The 20831-nt window shown below is 33.9% G+C and overlaps 1 long non-coding RNA gene across 1 annotated transcript in view; it reads right to left on the bottom strand.

The window, feature by feature from the left end:
• Positions 1-846: 846 nt before the first annotated feature.
• Positions 847-20831, bottom strand: part of LOC112611266 — a 33826-nt gene continuing 13841 nt past the window's right edge. Inside the window, exon 2 of the long non-coding RNA XR_003116622.1 lies at positions 847-1249. This is a non-coding gene — a long non-coding RNA (uncharacterized LOC112611266). The remainder of the gene's footprint in view (positions 1250-20831) is intronic.

Below are 20831 nucleotides of genomic sequence, written 5' to 3'. Positions count from 1 at the left end.
CAGAGTTTTGCTCTGTCACCCAGGCTGGAGTGCAGTGGTGTGACCTCGACTCACTGCAACCTCTGCCGCCGGGGTTCAAGCGATTCTCCTGCCAGACTGCAGAGTAGCGAAGATTATACACTCGTGCCACCACACCCGGTTGATTTTTGTATTTTTAGTAGAGACAGGGTTTCACTGTACTAGCCAAGCTGATCTCGAACTCTTGACCTCTGGTGATCCACTAGCCTCGAACTCCAAAAGTGCGGGGGTTACAGGCATGAACCACCACATTCAGCCAAAAGCCTGCTATTTAAACCTCCACGACTTTCTTATTTGGCTCCATTCTTTGTCTTTACTCACATATTTTATATCATTCTTTCCATATCATATATATAAATGCAAATTAACTGTTTGCATTTCTTAAAATATGCCTTATGTTTTATAGTCTCTGTGACTTAGCTCAAACTATTCAATCAGTAATGTCTGTCTCACTATTTACTTTTCACCCAAGCTCTATGAATTTGAACAGTATCCTCTTATATAACAACTACTTCTAGTTAGATATATTTCTTATTTACTCTTTCTAACATGCTCTGCTAGATATCAATTTACATGTACAGTTGTCTGTATCCATTCCGATTTTAAGCGCTTAAAATGTAGGTTCTTAGTTGTTTGATTCCATGGAACAAATGTCCCAATAATTCAGTTATCTTTGCGACATTTTTGAAGACTTGAAATTAAAAATTCAGTGATTAGAAACTGATTTTGCAAGTAATTATGATAGAGCACCTGCAGGAAGTGGGTAATATATACATTTACTTCATAAAAGGTAGACATCAAAATTCAGCAATCCGATAGGAATATTTATGGATCAGAAGCTTCTTTATTTTAATCAACTCAATTAATTGTTCCTAACAAACCTAATATCTAATTCTATATGTATCCCATGTAAGCTAACACAAACAATATTATCCTTTTAATTTCTGGAAGAAGCATCTAAGAATGTAAGATTTAAACATGTCTGCTAAGTTCTATAATTTCATACTTGGGCTAAGACAGCCAGATGTCCGTGTTATTGTTGTATATGTTACAATTTTAGTCTTGCTTTCTACTACTTTTCAGCTGAGTTTTTACTACCATTGCTTGGAGTGGATTTTGCAGAAGAGGGAGTGAGAAGGTATTTTTCTTCTTTTCATCTTCCCTTCTTCCCTGCATCCCTCTCTCTTCCCACTTTCTCTCCTTCCCTTCTTCATTCCTTGCATTTTCATTTCTGGGGAATAAATTACATACATGGCACTTCTTACATGAGTGAGCTATGCCTATGCCCTTAAAAATTAATTATTAACCAGAAATTAAACTATATTTTACTTATCATTTTCAAAAATCATGCATGGGGAATTTAATTTTACATGGTCTTACATCATCTCTTTCAACCCTATATTTAATTTACAAAAAGTAATAAAACTTTTATTGAAGAGTTTGTAGGGTTATTTATCTTAAAAGGCCCTAGAACAATTGTTCATCATTTTGACTACATAATCTGATTAATTAAAGAGTATACATGTGTTTGCTACACATTGATTTTAATTTTAGATCAGTTACAGAAATTCAAGGTAACTTCTTGTTATTTTCATTCAAGTAGAAAAATTTTTAATAAAATATGATAAATATTTTATTTTTAATGTATTGAAAAGTCTTCACTAAATCACACACTATAAAACTTTATTGACGTAAACATATTTTTAAGATCATTTTTCCAGAGATTTCCATATAGTGTACAAGTTAAAGAGAAATTTTTTCGTGGACTTTGTCTTACATGGAATAATGTGTTTGGGAGGAAGGCTTTCCTAAGCATCTTGGAGTTGGGGTGATAATTACCATTGTTATATCTGCTTCCTGAGTGGACTGTGTTGAGGATAAAAGAAGCTAATCAAAAATATGTTATTATTAGATGTTAATGGCATTATGTCTGTTTTATAGTTTATGTGTTTTAATGATAAATTACTGTAAAACGGATTTGATGATATGAACACCTAATAGCAAACAAATAGCTCTTAAATGATTTTTGCCAGGTTGAGGAATAAGTAACCTATGACTCCCAAATAAAAGTAAGAGAAAAAAACGTTCTTATTGTATTTTCTCTTTATCATATTGGAAAAAATTGCACAGTCAAGAAACAACAAAACAAAAAACAAACAACAATTCCCACAACCCAAAACTCTTTTACTCTTTCAGAACTGTGGTCTCATAATGACCAAGGAGTGCTGCTCCACAGCGCTCCATTTCCATTTGAGCAGCAGCAGCCATTTAAGAGTGTGCCTCTCTACACTGATACACAGATGGAAAGAGGAAAGCCATTGTATTCCTCTTGGTATATATTTTCACGAACACCAGTGTTGTCCCCTTGTGGGTTTGTGATACCCTTCATCCTCTCTCTTCGTAACAAGTGTAAATAGGCTTACATTTCATGCCCCAGTCAAATCGATCAAGAAAACAAAACAAAGTCACTTGTTGAAAATAGAATGGGACATTAGTGTTGGGTCAGGTTTTCTCTATTTTTAGGACGGCCATAAGGGAAATGTTCCTGGCAGAATCAAAACGTATGAGATCAATGGATGCTTTCTTTAAAAAAAGAGAGGCAGTACTCACCTTCATGCCTTCATGCAGAGTTACCGGCTGTCACTGAAAACTAATTGTCATTAAATTCTCCCTTTGAAACATTAAATGGAGTACAAGCATGTTGAAGATTATTGGGAAATTAAAAGCATGACATGTTTGAAACCTGTGATTAATATCACATTTATTGCAAAACTCAGTTAACAGGGCTCTTTGGAAGAAGTTTTATATCATATCAGGTTATTGATGAATAGCAAATTGAAATTTTCATTATGCTGAGATTATATTTAGAGTTAGGGAAAATAATTCGCTATTCATTATTTAACCTCTCCAATGGTAAGTCAAGAACAGTAATTCTGAAAAGGTACAAATTTTATAAACTTACACAGATAAATCTGTGATTTTTTATTTTTACCAAATTTAGTCTAGAAAAGCTTACTTTCATTCCAAGTCTGTCGCGTAAAATGGGCAATATATTTTAGGAGAAAAACTCTGTACTGAATGATTACAAATTGAAGTAAAAAATATAGGATACAAAATTGAATTCAAAATTTATTTCTAAACTTGTCTGAGCACTAAAGACTTTTTTGTTTCTGTGACTCAGAAATAAAAATATGCAATATGAGCATAATATTAATAAAGACTTTGCAATATTATTGTGAAAATCAAACAAAGTAACACAAGCACAAAAACTTTCATCAGTAAAGCTCAACATAAGCCTTACCAATACCTTCAGTCTGTTTTAGTGACTACAAATGTATGGAATTGGTATTACTAGGACTTATTTATAGGATTACATACACTTATAGACTTTAGACTATAATTTTCGTTTGCAGGTCAGTTGTGGCTTTGTTAGTTGGTGTTTCTAATTTTTTATATTTCTTGAAGATACTGAAATGCATTCTAGTCAAAACAGCTTTAAATGGACTAAAAACAAAGACATTTGAGGAAAGTGTTTCTCCTTTCTAATGTAATTCATGTTGCCACATGAGTAAGATAATGTAATTCAATATTCTGGCAAAGAAGGAGAGCTAGTTTCAACTGATTATGTAAGCAGACAGAAAACATGTAGACACCACCAATACTAGAGGGGAGCTGTCCAGAGAAAAAACAAACGTCCAAAGTACATATAGAATGTGTATGGAAATGAGACGATCCAATTTTAAATAACACATGTGTCCAAATAAATAACCAAAACATTTTAGAAAATATTTTCATTGAATGATTTTTTAAATTCTGTCTATCAAAATTCATGGAATGAAGGTAACGCAGTACTCTTAGAGAAATTTAAGACTTGCAAGACTTATCTTCAGATGAAAGAGATCCTTAAAATCGATAATCTGATATTTCATCGTAGGATTATAGAGAACAACCAACTGAATCTAGTTAGATGAAGCCAAGAAATAATAAAGATAACAAAAAGCATTAAACAGAAGAATACACCACTTCATGGGTGTTGGGTTTAAACATACTCCAAACCTCAGCGTCATGCACTATACCTTTGTAACAAACCTGCAATTGTACCCCCAGAATCTAAAATAAAAGTTGAAAAAATTACAGAAATTAATAACACCCAACAATGGTTTTTGAGAGTATTAAAACTGAAAAAGGTATATGTAAAATGATGAGTGGAAAAAAAAAATGCCATTAACAGTAATGAAATAACTTTTTAATATTGTTTTGTAAGCACTCATAAAATGATGACAAAATATGACTAACTTCGTATCGTTGAATTTCTCAATTTTAGTGAGGTAAACAAATTCCTTGAAAGATATAACTTACCAAATTAGACTCAAGAACATATTGCAAATATAAAGAGCTTTCTTTTATTAGAGTAATTACATTCATAAATAAAACCTTCCTCTTCCCTTCCCAATAAAACTTTCAGCACCAGATGGTTTTATTGATGAATCCTATTTAATATGTAATAAAGATATAATAACAATCTTACGTAAATTTGGGGGAAAATAAGAGCAAATTCTTTTCACTTACTTTATAAACTATTAATACCAAAACTGCAAAAAAAAAAAAAAAAAAAAAAGAAAGAAAAGAAACTCTAAGAAATGACAAAAGCCACTAAGAAATGAAACCACAAGTTTGTTAATTAAAAGGATAAACAAGATTGATAGAGTACTAGCTAGATCAGTGGTCCCCTACCTTTTTGGCACAAAAGATCGGTTTTGTGAAAGACAATTTTTCCAAAGATTGGAGAGAAAGTGAGTGGAGTTTGTGATGAAACTGTTCCACATCAGATCATCAGGCATTAGTTAGATTCTCATAAGGAGTGCACAACCTAGATCCCTCATGTGCGCAGTTCACAGCAGGGTTCACGATCCTATGAGAATCTAATGCTGCTGCTGATCTGACAGCAGGCGGAGCTCAGGTGGTGATGTTCACTTGCCCCCACACTCATCCCCGGCTGTGCAGCCTGATTCCTAACTGGTTGGGGACCTCTGAGCTAGATTATCAAAGAAAACAAGAGAGAGGATCAAAATATGGACATTCGGAAACGACAAAGGTGAAATTATGACTGATAATGCAGAAATACAAAATATCCTCAGAGACTATTGTGAATACCACTATGCACATAAACTAAAAATCAAGAAGATATGAATAGATTCCTGGAAATACAGTCTCCCAAGATTGAATCAGGAAAAATTGAAACCCCGAACAGATCAATATCATGTTCTAAAATGAAATCAGTTAAAAAAAAAAAAACAAAAAAAACTACCAACCATACCATGTAAAGCGCTGGACCAGATGGATTTACAGCCAAATTCTACCAAATGGGCAAAGAAGAGCTAGTACCAACTATATTGAAACTATTTCAAAAAACTGAGCAAGAGGGTCTCCTCCTTAACTAATTCTATGAGGCCCTGATACCAAAATCTGGCCAACACACAATAAAAAAGAAAATTGAAGGTCAATATCCCTAATGAATATACATACAAAATTCTCAACAAAATACTAACAAACTGAATCCAGCAGCAAGTCAAAAAGGTAATTCACCACAATTAAGTTGGCTTTATTTCTGTGATGCAGGGTTGGCTCAACATACAAAAGTTAATAAATGGGACTGCCACATGAACAGACTTAAAAACAAAAATTGAATCACTATCTCAGTAGACACAGGAAAAGTCTTCAATAAAATCCAGCATTCCTTCACACAATAAAACCCCTCATGAAACTGGGCATCCATGGAACATACTCCAAAATAGTGAAAGCCATCTATGGCAGATACACAAGCAACAGCAAACTGTATTTGCAAAAGCTGGAAGCATTACCATTGACAACTGGAAAAAGACAAGGATGCCTAGTCTCACCACTCTGCTTCAACGTAATACTGGAGGTCTTAGAGCAATCTGGAAAGAGAAAGAAACAAAAGTCATCTGAATAGGAAAAGATGTCAAATTATTTCTCAACATATGATGTGCTTCTATATGTAAAACACCCGAAGGATTCTGCCAGAAGGCTCCTGGAACCAATAAATGACTTTAGTTAAGTTTCAAAAAACAAAATCAAAGTACAAAAATCAGTAGCATTTCTGTACACCAGTAATCTTCATGCTGAGGGCCAAATCAAAAATAGAATCTCATTTACAATGGTGACAAAAATAAAATAAAATAAGTTACCTAGGAATATAGCTAACCAAGCAAGTAAAACATCTCTACAAGAAGAACTACAAAACACTGATGAAAGAAATTATAGGTGACACAAACAAATAGAAAAATATTCCATGCTTATTGATTGCAAGAAATAATATTGTTAAAATGGCCATGCTACCATTGAATCTACAGATTCAATGCTATTCAAACTACCAATATCATTTTTCACATTTTAGAATAGAAAAGATACTATTCTAAAATTCACATATACCAAAAAAGAGCCCAAATAGCCAAAGCAATCGTAAGCAAAAACCACAAAGCTGGAGGCATCACATTACCCACCTTCTACTACATGGCTACAGTAACCAAAAGAACATGGTACTGTTACAAGAACAGATACATAGAACAATGGAACAGAACAGATAATTCAGAAATAAAGCCACATACCTACACCAATCTGATCTTTGACAGTCAACAACAACAACAAAAGCAATGGAGAAATGATTCCCTGTTTAATAAATGATGCTGGGATAGCTGGCTAGCCATATGCAGAACAGTGAAACTCAGCACCTACCTTTCACCATATACAAAAATTAACACAAGGTGGATTAAAGGTTTAAACTTAAAACATCAAACAGAATCCTAAAAGAAAACATAAGATACACTATCCTTGACATTGGCTTTGGAAAGAATTTATGACTAAGTCCTCAAAACCAATTGTAACAAAAATAAAAGTTTGCAAGTGGGACCTAATTAAATTTCTGCACAGCACAAGAACCTGTCAACAGAGTAAACAGGCAACTTAAAATGGGAGAATATATTCACAGGCTATGCATCTGACAAGTGTCTCATATCCAGAACCTACAAATAACTTAAACAATTCAATAAGCAAAAAACAATCCCATGAAAAGGTCTGCAAAAGACATCAATAAACACTTCGCAAATGAAGGCATACAAGTGACCAACAAACATAAGAGAAAATGGTCAACATCATTAATAATCAGAAAAATGCAAATCAAGACCACAAAGATGTATCATTGCATTCCAGTCAGAATAACTATTATTAAAAAGTCAAAAAAATATAACAAATGCTGGTGAGGCTGTGAAGAAAAGGAAACCCTTCTACACTGTTAGTGGGGATATAAATTAGTTCAGCATCTGTGGAAAGCAATTTGGAGATTTCTCAGAGAACTATCATTTGACCCAACAACCCCATTACTGTATATATATCCAAAAGAAGACAAATTATTCTACCAAAAAAACATGTGCACTCATTTGTTCATCACAACACTGTTCATAATAGCAAAGACACAGAATCAACTTAATGTGGCTATCAATGGTGGATTAGATAAAGAAAATGTGGTACATATACCCCATGGAATACAATGTAGCCATAAAAAATTGCCAGAATAACTGAGAATATTATGTAATTTTACAATAAATGCACAGAAAGTATTTAGCAAATGTTGACAGCTATAAATGATTGTTCAATATCAGAAACTATAGTTAACATCGTTAATTGTTAAAGACTGAATGCTTTCCTGTTCTCCCCAATTGGACTGACAACAGAAAAGGTTTCCTGCATTCACATTTTTCTTCAATATTGTATTAAAAGCTCTAGCCAGTGCTGTACAGCAGAAAAATGGGATAATTGGCATTAAAAAACTTAAATGGAAGGGAAAACTGTCTCTACATGCACATGGCATGTGCATAGAAAATCCCAAATGATCACCAACTAATGCATAGAATAGAATTTTAAAATATATTTAACATAATTTAAAGACATACTTATTATATAATAGCTGCAAAAATAGAAAATTCAAATAAAAGTACAATTAATAATAGCATTAAAAACATAATATTTTCATGTAAATTAAATACAGATTTGTAAAATACACTGAAAAGCACACAACATAAATTTATAAATGTAAGACCTTAAAGAATCACAGGACATATTTTGTTATTAGATTTGAAGGCTGAACATTTTTAAGTGCCTATTGTTCCCCAATTTTTTTTAATAGGTCACAATCAATCAAAATGAAAAAGGATTTTTTTGTAGAAAATGGTAAGCTGATTCTAAAATATGTATGGAATTGCAAAGATCCTAGATTAGCCCAAACAATTTTGAAAAGGATGATAAAATTTGAAGAACATATGCTACCTGATTTAAGTCTTTATATACAGCTTCACTGATTACCACAATATGGTATTGGAATAAGCAGACAAAGAGAAATGAAACACAGATGTTGTCAGTAGATTCTTGACCATGGTACTAAAGTAATTCAATGGAAGAAAATATAGTCATTTTTTGGCAAATGATATTAGAACAACAGGATGGTCATATAGAGCAAAACAAACTTCTACTACTATCTTACACTACACAGAAACACTATATTTATAAAGAGTTGTATACTTAGAGAATAGCCTGAGTAAATACTTATACTGAGTAAAAGTACACAGCAATACAAAGGAATAAGCACAGCAATATGTATAAATCACAAAAACATATGCTGAGTGGCAGAACCCATAAAGAACTGCAGTATAGTGTATGATTGCATTTATATGACATTCTAGAACAACCAGTACAAATCTACAGTGAACAAAATCAGATCAGTTGTTTCTTGGGGCAGGGAATTTCAAGAATTGAATAGAGAGGGCTCAAGGGGATTTCCTGAGCAGTATAAAAGTTCTCTATATTAATGGACATGCATCTGGGTATATACTTTTATCAAAACTCATCAAATGATATATATATATATATGTAATTCTGTATATAAATTATAATCAAGATTTTTTTAATTTGAAAAGAATATAAATATAGACAGGAAAGGTATCTAATAAGTTTCTTTGAGAGCATACACATACAAAAGTGGAATGCAAAGTACTGACTCAAAAAAAAAAGACTAGATAAACATACTTTCAAAAGCATAATATCCAAATAAATGGTTTATGGTGATTTATGATGTGAAATTTGTGAAAGCTCCTTGATATGTTTTGGCTCTGTGTCCCCACCCAAATCTCATCTTGTAGCTCCCATAATTCCCAGGTGTTGTGGAAGGGACCCAGTGGGAGATGATTGACTCATGGGGGTGAGTCTTTCCCATGCTGTTCTCATGATAGTGAATGGGTCTCACAAGATCTGATGGTGTTAAAAGTGAGAGTTTCCCTGCACAGGCTCTCTTTTTGCCAGCTGCCATCCACATAAGATGTGACTTGCTCCTCCTTGCCTTCTGCCATGATCATGAAGCTTCCCTAGCTACATGGAACTGTAAGTCCATTTAAACCTCTGTCTTTTGTAAACTGTCCAGTCCCAGGTGTGTCTTTATGAGCAGCATGAAAACAGATTAATACACTCCTATAATATGGTAGATCAAATTCTGGTTTATAAGTCCATTTTATGTTCTTTGCATTTTATTAAAAATATTTATTCCTGGAAAACACGAATTTATGGCCATTTTAAAATAATTGACTAGGTAATTTTTGAAATCATTACAGATGTCCTAAATTTGTTTCCTAGTTGGCTAATATTATTAATTTATTATTTATGATACTAATTTATCTAACTATTAATGGTATCTAAAGTTTCTAATACTTAGTTTTAGATATCTTTTCTAATTCATATATTTGTTTTTCTATAAGCTTTTCATTTCTCTGATTGCTTTCAAGACGTTCTTTTTAGTTATAAAATTTGTTGTTTTCTGAAATTCTGCAATGTGTGACTTGGTGTATGTTTTTCAGATGACCATTATTTCTTCACATATATTAACATACATCTTGGCCATTACTTCTTCACGTACATTTCTGCCAAATTTTAGTTCTTGAACTTCTAGACTTTCGATTACATGTAAATTGTAACATTTGATCTTGCCTGCTCTGTTTTCTGTGTGCATGTGATTCATTTTCCTCTTTAACTTTTATGTGTGTGCAAATAAAACACTTTGAATTGGCCTCTTTTCAAGTTAAATGATCAAAAATATATTGATGAACCTCTGGTCAATATTTTCCATATCCTTTACTATGGTTTTCATTTCTAGCATTCCCATTTGATTATTTCTGATAATTTCCATCTTTCTGATAAAGTTAGCTATCTGGTTATTCACTATGCCCACTTTTTCTGCTATAGCCTTCAATGTATTATTCATAGTTATTTTACATTATGTCTTGGATAATCCCTATAGGTTAGTCATGTTTCAGTCTGGTACTATTGATTGCTTTCACTCTTGAAAAGAAGATTTTTCAATGTTTTTTTCTTGTTTCAGTTTCCAAAATTATTCTTCTTACTAATTTCTATTGATTTCTAGTTTTATTACATTGTGGTTAGAGAAGATCCTTGATGTTATGTCAGTTTTTTTTTTCTTTTAACATTTTCAGACTTGTTTTGTGACTGATATAATTTGGCTGTGTGTCCCAACTTAAATTTCACCTTGAATTGTAATAATCCCCACATGTTAAGGGTGGCGCCAGGTAGAAATAATTGAACCATGGGTACAGTTGCCTTCATACTGTTCTCCTGTTAGTGAATAAGTCTTATAAGATCTGATTGTTTTATAAATGAAAGTTTCCCTGCACAAACTCTCTTGTCTGCTACCATATAAGACAAAACTTTGCTCCTCATTCACCTTTAGCCATTATTGTGAGGTCTTCTCAGCCATGTGAAAAGGTGAATGAATTAAAACTTTTTTCTTTTCAAATTACCCAGTCTTTGATACGTTTTTATTAACAACATGAAAACTGACTATACAGTAAATAGGTTCCAGGAATTGGGCGCTGCTGGTAAGATATCTGAGAAAATGGTAGCAACTTTGGAACTGGGTAAGAGGCAGAAGCTGGAACAGTTTGGAGGACTCTGAATAAGACAGGAAAATGTGGGAAAGTGTAAAACTTCCTAGACACTTGGAGGGCTCAGAAGACACAAAGATATGGGAAAGTTTGGAGCTTCCCAGAGACTTGTTGAATGACTTTGACCAAAATGCTATGGTAATATAGACAATAAAATCCAGGCTGAGGTAGTTGCAGATGGATGTGAGGAACTTGTTGGGAACTGGAGATAAGGAGACTCTTGTTATGCTTTAGCAAAGAGACTGGCAGCATTTTGTCCCTGACCTAGAGATCTGTGGAACATTGAACTTGAGAAAGATGATTTAGGATATCTGGAAGAAGAAATTTCTAAGTGGCAAAGAATTCAAGAAGAGGAAGAGCATAACATTTTGGAAAATTGGCAGCCTGATGATGTGATAGAAAAGAAACCCATTTTCTAAGTAGAAATTCAAGCATGGTTCAAAAATTTGCATAAATAACAAGGAGCTGAATATTAATCAGCAAGACAATGGGGACAATGTCTCCAGGGCATGTCAGAGACCTTCCTGTCAGCCCCTCCCATCACAGGCCCAGAGGCCAGGGAGGAAAAAATGGTTTTGTGTGCCAGGCCCAGGATCCCCTTGCTGTGTGCAGCCTAGGGACTTGGTGCCCTTTGTTCCAGTTACTCCAGCCATGTCTAAAAGGTTCCAGGTACAGCTCGAGCCATGGCTTTGGAGATTGCAAGCCCCAAGCCTCGTGGCTTACATGTGGTGTTGGACCTATGAGTGCACAGAAGCCAAAAATTGAGGGTTTGGAACCTCTACCTAGATTTCAGAGGATGTATCAAAACACCTGGATGTCCAAGCAAAAGTTGGTTGCAGTGGCAGAGCCCTCTTAGAACACCTGTGCTAGGACAGTGTGGAAGGAAAATGTAGGGTGGGAACCCCCACAAAGGGTCCCCACCAGGGCACTGCCTAATAAAGCTGTGAGAAGAGGGCTGTCATCCTCCACATTCCAGAATGGTAGATCCACTGGCAGCTTTCACTGTGCACCTGGAAGTGCCACAGACACTCAAAGTCAGTCTGTGAAAGCAGCCAGGAAAAGGGGTATACAGTGTACACTGCAAAGCCACAGAGGTGGAGCTGCCCAAGGTCATGGGAGCCCACCTTTTGCATCCGTGTGACCAGGGTGTTAGACGTGGAGTCAAAGACAATCATTTTTATAACTTTATGGCTTAATGACTGTCCTATTGGATTTTGGACTTGCATGGGGCCTGTAGCCCATTCATTTTTGCCAATTTATCCCATTTGGAATGGGTATATTTACCCAATGCCTACGTCCCCCAATGTATCTAGAAAGTAACTAACTTGCTTTTAATTTCACAGGTTCATAGGTGGAAGAGACGTTCCTTGTCTCAAAAGAGACATTAGACTGTGGACTTGTAAGTTAATGCTGAAATAAGTTAAGACTTTAGGAGATGGTTTGGAAGGCATGATTGGTTTTAAAATGTGAAGACATTAGATTTGTGAGGGGCCAGGGTGGGAATGATATAGTTTGGCTGTGTCCCCACCCAAATCTCACCTTCAATTGTAATAATCCTGAGGTATCAAGGGCAGGGCCAGATGGAGATAATTGAATCATTGGGGTGGTTTCCCCCATACTATTCTCATAGTAGTGATTAAGTCTCATGAGATCGGATGGTTTTATAAATAGGAGGTCCCCTGCACAAGGTCTTTGCCTGTTGCCATGATGTAAGACGTGACTTTATTCCTCATTTACCTTTAGCCATGATTGTGAGGCTTCCCCAGCCATGTGGAACAATGAGTCAGTTAAACTACTTTCCTTTATGAATTACCCAGTCTATGGTATGTCTTTATTAGCCACGTGAGAACAGACTAATACAGTGACCTAACAAATGGTCTATTCTTGGGAGTTATGTATGTGCTGAGAACAAGAATGTGTATTCTGTAGCCACTGGATAAAATCTGTATATTTATATTAGATCTACTTGTCTATAGCTAATATAAAGTCCAGGGTTTCTTTGTTGATATTCTGTGTGTAAGATCTGGCCAATGCTAAAAGTGAGTGTTTATGTCTCCAATTATTATTATATTGGAGTCTACCTCTCTCTTTAGCTCTAATAATGTTTCCTTTATATATCTGGGTGCTCCAGTGTTGGGTGGATATATATTTCAAATTGTTATATTCTCTTGCTGTATTGACCCCTTTATTATTAGTCACCTTCTTTGTCACTTCTTAGATTTTTTATCTTGAAATCTATTTTTTCTAATACAAGTATAGTGACTCCTGCTCTTTTTTGGTTTCCATTGGCATGGAATATCTCTTTCCATCTCTTTATTTTTGCTATTTGTCTTTATAGCTGAGGTGTGTTTCTTGTAGGCAACAGATCAATGGGTTTTTTTTTTCTTTATCCATTCAGTCACTCTATGCCTTTCAATTTGAGAGTTTAGTCCATTTACATACAATGTTACTGTTGCTAAGTAATGATTTACTTCTGTCATGTTGTTATTCATTTTCTGGTTGTTTCATGGCCTTTTCTTCCCTCTTTCCTTCTTTTACTAGAGGTGGTTTTCTCTGGTGATATTGTTTAGTTTCTTTTTGCTTTTTGGTATTCATTGTGTGCTTTTTGGTTTGAGGTGAACATGAGATTTGCAAATACTCTCTTATAACCCATTGTTTAAGCTGATAACAACTGAACACTGTTTGCATAAACAAATAAGCAGAAAGAAAACTAATAAAAATATTTATATCTTAACTATGTCACCTGCTTCTTAACATTTTGTTGTTTCTATTTATATCTGATCATACTATACATGTCTTGAAAACTTGTTGTAGGTACTATTTTTGTTTATTTAATGATTTAGTCTTTCTACTTAGCATACAAGTAGTTTATATACCACAGTTACAGAGTTATAATAATCTGTGATTTTTCTGTGTATTTACTATTACCAGTGAATTTTGTACTTTTAAGTGATTAGATATTGCTCATTAACATCCTTTCTTTCTGACTGAATTATTCTCTTTAACATTTCTCCAAGTCTGGTGTTAATGAAATATCTCAGCTTTTGTCTTGGAAAACAAAACAAACTTATTTAAGGGATATTTTTGCTGCATATACTATTCTAAGGTATTTTTTTTTTCCTTCAGCACTTTTATTATGTTATGCCACTCTCTCCTGGCTGTAAGATTTCAACTAACAAGTATGCTGCGAGACATATTGGAGCACAATTGTATGTTGTTTCTTTTTTCTTGTTGCTTTTGGGATCCATTCTTTATCTTTGATCTTTAAGAGTTTTGATTACTAAATACTTTCTGGTAGTCTTCTTTGGGTTAAATCTGCTTAGTATTCTATAACCTTCTTGTACTTTGATATTGATATCTTTCTCTAGGTTTGGGAAATTCTGTTGTTGTCCCTTTGAATAAACTTTCTACCCCTATCTCTTTCTCTACCTCCTCTTTATGGCCAGTAACTCTTAGATTTGCCCTTTTGAGGCTACTTTCTAGATCCTGCAGGTGTGCTTCATTTTAAAAATTCCTTCTCTTTTGTCTCCTCTGACTGTGTATTTTCAAATAGGAATAAACCCTATTTGATTATTGTATATTAATGTTTTATACATTGCTAAATTTAATTTGCTTGCATTTTATGGAAGATGATATGTGTTCAAATTAATTATACAATGTATCAATATTTTATTAAATTTAAGAAATAGAGCTAATGCCAATTAGAGAATTGAATTACTTTGAGCTAAATAAAAATAATCAGCACATCCATCAAAAATGTGCTTTAATGCAACTCTACCTGTATATGTATCTACATATTTATTTACATATATAAATTTAAGTAGAGAAATTTATCTTTAGTGAGAAAAAGTTTTAACATTTTTAAAAGTATACAAACTGTTGAGAACAAGCCCCCCAAAATCTGGCCATAAACTGGCCCCAAAACTGGCCCTAAACAAAATCTCTGCAGCACTGTGACATGTTCATGAGGGCCATAAAGCCCACTTTGGAAAGTTGTGAGTTTACCTGAATGAGGGAAAGGAACACCTGGCTCACCCAGGGCAGAAAACCACTTAAAGGTATTCCTAAACCACAAACAATAGCATGAGCAATCTGTGCCTTAAGGACGTGGTCCTGCTGCAGTTAACTAGCCCAACCTATTCCTTTAATTCAGCCCATCCCTTCATTTCCCATAAGGGATACTTTTAGTTAATTTAGTATCTATAGAAATAATGCTAATGACTGGTTTACCGTCAATGAATACATGGGTAAATCTCTGTTCAGGGCTCTCAGCTCTGAAGGCTGTAAGACCCCTGACTTCACACTTCACACCTCTATATTTCTGTGTATGTGTCATTAATTCCTCTAGTGCTGCTGGGTTAGAGTCTCCCCAGCTGAACTGTTCTTGGCAACAAACTAGCTGATTTTTTTTACAATAAAAATATATAATATTCCATTATTTCTCAGCTCTAAATTCCGGAAAGAGTATGTAAACCAAAAAAAAATATATATATATATTGTAAAAGTAAAATTATTATAAATATGTTCTTTAATTTTCTTCATTTTTATTCCTTACAGAGTGATATGGTTAGCCTTTGTGTCTCCACTCAAATCTCTTCTTAAATTGTAATCCACATGTGTTGGGGGAGAGACCTGGAGAAAAGTGATTGGATTATGGGGGTTATTTCCCCCATGGTGTTTTCATCATAGTGAGCAAATTCTCACAAGATATGATGGTTTTGTAAATGGTAGTTTTTTCTGTGCTCACACACACTCTTTTTCCTGCTGCCATGTAAGTCACGCCTGCTTCCCCTTCTGCCATGATTGTAAGTTTCCTGAGGCCTCCCCAGCCATGTGGAACTGTGAATCAATTAAACCTCTTTCCTTTATAAATTACACAGTCTCAGGTATTTCTTTATGGTGGTGTGAGAATGGACTAATATACAGAGAGAAAAAAATTTGTCTCTCTATCATAGAGACAATTAAAATTAAAATTCCTAGACACCCTGTGGCTTTTTAGTATACTATTTTGAGACTTTGACTGTGTATGAAATGTAAATGAATTCTTGATAATAAGATTTTATGTATTATCAGGTGCTAATGGTTGATAATCACTTGTTGCATATGAATATATCAGACCACAAACTAGAATTTAGTATTATTTCATCAATAACACAACATTGTTTTTCTTTAAGGTATTCCTCGTGTTTGTTAACTGTTTATTATTTTTAGGGTATTTCCCTTGACTTTAATTGTCATATCATACAGGAAAACATTACCTATTCCTTTTCCCCCGAAATAGGAAACCAAAGCTTAAAAATGTAATGATTTACCTTACGTTATGCAATTTAAAATTATGTGAGCTATAATTTGAACCAAAAATATTCAAGTCAATCTTCTGAACCATTTCTAGAAAATTCCACATTTTAGTAATTCTGAAATATATTCATTTACCTCACAGAAAAACTCTGACATTATAAAGCAATGATATATCATCTCTGTTTTAAGCATAATTCAAACTAACTTATGTTAAAATATAGAAAGTCTCTCTCTCTCCATATATATATATACATACATATATATATGTGTGTATATATATACTTTTAAGTACAAAAGTTTTCTATTTTTAATTTGGAAATTATCTTTTCTTCTGATTTTAATTTTGCTAGTTGTTATTAATCAAATTAAAACACAGAAATTTAATTAAATATTTATGTGTCACTCAAGAAAAATAAAGCCTAATTTAAAAAGTTAATATTAGCACTCATATAAATTTATTTCAGCCACAACCTAGAGATTATATTTTAATATAATATGAGATTTAATATTTAATGTAATGTTTTATCTATACTTTTGACAAATATTTTATTTATTTTGGTTGACAACACCAATTTTTCAAGTTAATGTATTCCAGGTACCCATGTCGCAATCAGGAGACTATTAGATCTACATAGTTTTTCTAGCCAAAGATTGGTAACATAAGAAACATTAGGAATGGAAGTTATATTAGTTACCTACTCAATGCTGTTCCTAATAAAGGAATGTTCCCTTTAGGGTGTTATTAAGTGTTCAATTTACTCATTAAATGATTCAGAGTTCAAAAATCTACAGCCATTCCCTGAAGAGCTCAGTCTGCTGCCTAAAAAATTCCACAGTAGTAAAAATTATCTCCAGGACTTGATCTATTTTTAACAATTGAATTAATTAATTAATTGTATTTAATTTTCTACTTGAGTACCTTTTTGACATTTCTTTCCTTTTTATTGGGTTTATTATAGCACCTTCATTTTAATGATTAAGTAATTTGCTGTCATTCCTAGTCATTTATATTATTTTTAGAAAATTTTCCCAAATTACGCTGCCAAAGTGAGTCATGCTGTATACATTTGTTTAATATTCCTTTAATTATTCAAAAGATTTAAAAAATCCTGCTTCTATAAAGTAATTAGAAATTGTTTTGAGAAAATTTTAATTGTATCCTTTTAATTTCACATCATTATTGCAATACATTTTGGAAGTTCAGTCTATACTTCTAACATGAGTCCTAACTGGCTTATTCCCTGCTGATTTATACTTCCATGGTACTCCTCTTTAACTGATCAATTCACGTACCTCTTCCATAAGGATTTACTGAATAAATACTGTTTTATAAATATTGTTTTATAATATGAGGACACAGTACTCAGGATGATGGGGGAGAATCACAAACAACTTAAATTCACGTGAGGGAGCATAAAATAAATCACTAAATGTATCAACAATTTTATTTTAGGAAGTGAGAATTCATATGATAACTTCTCTGTCCAATCTGCAAATTCTCTCTTTCCCTTGCTTTGTTTCTAGCACTTGTCTTTGGAAACAACCATGTAGGAGTGCTGGAAATGTTTCTCTGTGGGTTCATCCACACAGCATTCAAATCCATTTTCCTTTCTGATCTCACCAGTTTCTTAGGGGTATTAGGTTTTTGCTGTCAAAATGGTATTATGTGTGACGTATTATGTGTGACATATTATGTGTGACATGGGCATTATGTGTGACGTTTTCATATTGACTATCATTATTTAGTCAAAACATATGCAGTATCTATGAGAAATCTGTGTTCTAATCTATCGTATCACAAAACAACAACAACAACCTCAAAAATAATTGTCAGCATCCAATAAAAGGAAACCACTAAGGGAAAGCACAAGCAGTTCTATGTGATGACCACATCCGAGAGTCCACATAGAGCTGATTCTCTCCTGCTTCCATTTTAAGAACATGTGTTAAAATGTGTCATATCTTCATGTGTTTATAGCAACATTTTAAAATGTTGCTTTTCTAACCTCATATACAACAAAAATAACTTTATAAGATGAAGTGTTTGAAGACTGATTTCCTAGAAGTCTAGATTTCTCCAAAGAATATTTGGGAATATCTATCACTTTCAACAACTGTATTCTTACATAATAGTGCAAATGATTCTCATAGAACAAGATTCCTCAAAGATTTCTTTTTCATTTCCACAATTTAGAAATAATGATCAGGTTTCCACAGCACCTCTTGACAATAAAGGCCTCATGATTTTCTAAAAAGAGCATAGTCTTATGGAATCATAGAATATTACAAACCAAAGGAATCTTATAAATCACCAATTGCAGCATTTCTGTTAGCATACATGATAATCTCCTCCAAGGGAATGAATGGAAAAGACAATACCTTAAACTCTTCATTCTATATATTTGTTACTTGCTAATGGTCTATTTGGAATAAAACATTCTAATGTATTTAAAACAAGTTTGAAATGTACTGATGTAAAGTGACCACTCATTTTATATTAGGGAATTAAATAGAACTTGTACATAATAAAAAAAAAAAAGCTTTTTTTTTTTTTTTTTTTAAATCAGAAACCAAAATTACAAAATGGAACCTTGTTACGTACATGTACTTTATGTGATACTAAGTTTTAGGAATCTCTAGAAGGTACCCTCTATTCTAAATTTATTATTTAGGCAACAGTTTCTTGTCTAAAGACTTCTTATATGAAGGATTAAAATCCATTCAGATTTTTGCTGTTGTTGCTTAGCACACAAGTAATCATCAGGAAATTAAAATTATCAACTGAACTAATGTAACTATGAGGAGGTGAAAGACACCTGAGAAGCAGACTTTGAATAAACAGTATATAAAATTTAACTCTACTTTTGGGTGAACTTGAGTGAACTTGGGATCAGATTAATTTCAATGCTTGGACAGTTCTAATGTAAGTCCCTCCCCTAAATAAATGGGGAGGGGCTGGGAGCAGTGATTCACACCTGCAATCCCAGCACTTTGGTAGGCTGAGATGGGTGGATTACTTGAGGCCAGGATTTCAAGATCAGCCTGGCCAACATGGCAAACCATGTTCTTTACTAAAAATACAAAAATTATCTGGGTATGTTGGAACATGCCTGTAATCCTAGCCACTTAGGAGGCTGAGGGAGGAGAATCTCTTAAACCTGGAAGACAGAGGTTGCAGTGAGCCAAGACTATGCCACTGCACTCCAGCCTAGGCAAAGAGTGAGAATCTGTCTCAAAAATAAAATTAAAATTAAAAAAATACAAATAAATGGAGAGAGACTCCATCGCAGATATTCATTCTTTAAACGAGTCTTTATTGAGATGACCTCACTTTATAACAGTGGTTACTCTTGAGGCACTGGGGATAAATCAAAATACAAAACCCAGAAATTTACTGCTATTATGAAGCATACATTCTAGTGCAGAGGTAGACAATTTACAAAGTAATTAAGATGGAGGTTGTTTTAAGTATATTATCTTGCTCTGGCACATATTTCAGAAACAACGAGAATGACAAAACCAAAATGAGAAAGAAGAAGTCTGAGTGACTGACAAAACAAAATTATATTTCCTTGGTCACATGTAGTTATGAACTAACTGCATGTACTAATATAAGGGAGCATTTCTTTAATTGGAAGAAAGGGCTCTCATGGCAGAAAAAAAAATTAATAATGAAGGCATATAATTGCTCTTATTGTTTCTACTTAAATGTAATGTATATCACCTTCTCTTAAACCCCACTGGACAAGTGAGGCCACTGAAACAAATGGAAGGGAGAGATGCATTCTCCAATCATGGGAGACTGTCAAGCACCTGGGAGTAAACAGGTGTGTGTATATATATATATATCTTCACACCAGGAACACTGAAAGTTTGCAAACAGTACTTCAAACTAGTGGTAGCAAGTTTCCGGGTAAGAGCTTTACAGAGAAAAAAAAAAAAAAAAAAAAAATGGAGACGGGACTGAGGCATACCAAGAGTTAGGGATTGTGGTATTAAAAATTAAGTAGATGAGTCAAAGGAGACCCAAGATAGCAGCTTTGGAGTGAAGTCTTGAGGGAGGTGAAGGAGTGGAGCAGAAGCACACTCTGCAGGGCGAGCCCATGTGGAGCCCAGTGTGGGTGAAGCTGACTGAGAAAGGGTGGGAAGAACAGGAAACAAAAAGAGGTTCAGAGAAAAACTGGCTGAGGCAGATCAAGTGGGATTTTGAAGATCAATTTGAGGGATTTGACTCCTACTCGTAGTGAGATGAAAAGACATTGTGGGGTTTTGATCATAGAAGTGCCAGAGTGACTTAATTTTTTATAAGACCACTCTGGATGCTTTGTGAGTAAACTAAAATTTTCAAGAATCAAATAAGAGGACAGTTGGGAGGTTATTTTTTTACCAGCTAGTAGAGATGACAGTGAAATATTCCAGAAAGATATTAGTGAGAAGAGTCAAATGCTGGTTTTATCTGAAGGCAATGCATGCTGATTGATGATATATGTCACA

This window comes from Theropithecus gelada, chromosome 18, assembly GCF_003255815.1.
Source record: "Theropithecus gelada isolate Dixy chromosome 18, Tgel_1.0, whole genome shotgun sequence".
Classification (NCBI taxonomy): domain Eukaryota; kingdom Metazoa; phylum Chordata; class Mammalia; order Primates; family Cercopithecidae; genus Theropithecus; species Theropithecus gelada.
The sequence above is the reverse complement of the archived record's forward strand: the minus strand, read 5'-3'. Positions and strand labels throughout refer to the sequence as shown.